The sequence below is a fragment of the Crocuta crocuta genome, unplaced genomic scaffold (genome assembly GCF_008692635.1).
Source record: "Crocuta crocuta isolate KB4526 unplaced genomic scaffold, BGI_CrCroc_1.0 scaffold636, whole genome shotgun sequence".
Taxonomy (NCBI): Eukaryota; Metazoa; Chordata; class Mammalia; order Carnivora; family Hyaenidae; genus Crocuta; species Crocuta crocuta.
This window is the reverse complement of record NW_027530380.1, coordinates 301,647-304,018: the sequence shown is the minus strand read 5'-3', so window position 1 is coordinate 304,018 and position 2,372 is coordinate 301,647. Positions and strand designations below refer to the sequence as shown.

General features: G+C 62.8%; 1 protein-coding gene across 1 annotated transcript in view; it reads left to right on the top strand.

Annotated features, from left to right (window-relative positions):
- Positions 1-2,372, top strand: part of CTTN (cortactin) — a 25,696-nt gene that overhangs the window by 5,315 nt on the left and 18,009 nt on the right. The window lies entirely within an intron of this gene.

Sequence of the window (2,372 nt, the reverse complement as noted above, 5' to 3'; positions counted from 1 at the left end):
GGGGCTGTGTGGAGGGAAGCCGGGGTGGGGGGGGGTTCTGGGACCAGCATGGAAGCCCTGGAGTACCTCGCGCGCAGGGTGAGTGTCACCACAAGCCCGTCCGCAGACCAGAGTGGGTCAGGGGGGCTCTTGTTCGTGGTGCAGGTGAGCCCTCAGCCAGGTGGTGCCCTGCCGGNGAGGGCACGTGCGTCTCCAGTGGGGACGTCGTGTAGACGTGAGCGTCCCAGCCTGGCCGGCCGGCGTTCCCGCAGACAGATGTGTGCCTTGGCTCTGCGTGGAAGGAAACTGTTAGCTGATACGGAATTTCTGGTGTGAAATCCCAGCGCCGCCTGCCCCTGCACGGCTCGGAGTCAGCGGCCTGGAACAGCACCGCCGCGTCACGGTGTCACCGCCGCACTGTGCCGGCACAGGGCACACACGTGGGGGCCCGTGGGCACCCCACTCCGGGTCCAGAACTGCCTGAGCTGGGGTTGGAGCAGGAGCGAGCTGCAGGAAGCACGGATGTTTCCTGGTGTGACTGTCGTTCCAGAGATGTCTAGACAAGGAAAGTGGGGAGCGGGAAAATCTTCAGATAATTCTAAGAAAGAAAGCCTGGTGGCTTTTTGCAGCACAAACAGACAAACCCCCGTGTGCTCAGGACAGCGAGAGAAGCAGGTAGAAAGGTTTCCTGCCCCCAGACCCAGCCTGTGCCCGTGGGGCTGTGGGGAGTCACAGCAGAGAGAGATTCATGGTCCGTGTGGGCCCCCAGCTCTGGGTTGGAAAAATGACACATTGGGGAAAATAATGAAACGATCAAACAACAGCGTGGTGGCTTCTCCACTGCTTCTGTCCCCCAGCACCTTGGGCTCTGGCCTTTCTAGTCGCTGGAAGCTTCCCTGATGAGCCCTCCCTCCCTCCCGCCAGCCTGCCCACGGCTGCCTTTCCCCTGTGCCTCCTCCCTGCCGTCCTCCGTGCCCCCTGGACGTGGCCGCCTTTCTGTGGAGGCTCCCGGGGCTGGACCTGTCGTCCTCACCCCATGCCTGGCCTGGTACCGGGCAGGCGCTCAGCGGCGTCTCCTGGATGCAGTCACGGTGCCCAGACGGCTCAGGGAGACACTCTAGTCTCTTCAGCTGGTGTAGTGGGGGCTCCCCTTACGGGTGGGTGTGGAGGCGGCGCTGCCGTGGGCGCGCAGCCCCTCCCTCGCGCCTCGCTGCACACGCAGGCAAGGTTAGCTTGCAGCTCCCCGGGGCACCATGCCACCAACCTGTTCTGAGAAGTAACTTGAGACTCCAGGCGCGTGGGGGCTCAGGTGGTTAAGTGTCCGACTCCCGATTTCGGCTTAGGTCATGATCTCACAGTTCGTGGGTTCGAGCCCTGCATCGGGCTCTGTGCTGACAGTGTAGAACCTGCTTGGGATTCTCTCTCTTCCCTTCTCTCTGACCCTCCCCCACTTGCACACACGCGCACTCTCTCTCTCTCTCTCTCTCTCACTCGATAAATAAGCTTAAAAAAAAATTGAGACCCCCAAAATCACATAATTCTTAAGTACTGTGTAAGCCGTCCTCGCTGAGTCAGAAAGAGCCCCGAGATCTGTGTTGGACTTGAGAACGTGATGGAGACCTCGCGAGCAAAAGCCTGCTCGCCCAGGCACGTGTTTGCAGGACTGTGGTCCCCGCCTACCCTGTCCGGCGCCCTGCCCTCCTCCGCGGGTGGAGATAGTGAGGCGGGCCTCGTTCCTGGCCTCGGCCCGACCCGGACCTGCAGTGTGCGAGCAGCCTTGGCCACTGCGCCCTGCCCGGTGCCGATGCCCAGTGACGGGTGTGAGTTTCTCGGGAGGTCCATCTGTCCTGATAAAAACAGAAAAGATACTTGGGAAACTTGCCCCACTTGCACTCTGGCCACACTCTTAGAAAAGCTTCCTTTTCTAAGCTTCTTTCTGCTGCAGTTCATGCTCGAGGAGCCCCTTCTGCAGGTTGCCCCCTGGGGGGCTTCATCCACACTGGGCGCACTGGGCGTGGGAGCCTGGGAGCCTGGAGGCAGCCGGTTCGTCACTGTGCCTCAGGTCTCCAGGCAGGAGGGACAGCAGAGCAGCGCGGGGGAGGGGAGAGCAGCCCGTCTCCGAGGCTTCCCGTGAAGCTCAGCGGCTCTCTCCCCTGCGCTGTGCTGAGAACGGCCTCCCGCCTCTGCCCTGCTCCCCTGCCCCAGGCGCCCTGTGCGGCCCCAGAGACCAGGCGGAGGGGTATCTGTGCGCTCTGTCCCCAGGCGGCATGACCGTTGGCAGTAAAACTGAAGGTTCAGGTGCCCGCACTTGGCCACGCGTCCCAGCGTCCATGCTGGGGACAGCTCCAGGGCCCAGGCAGCTGGGCAGGGCAGGGTGGGCCCTGGCAGGGGCC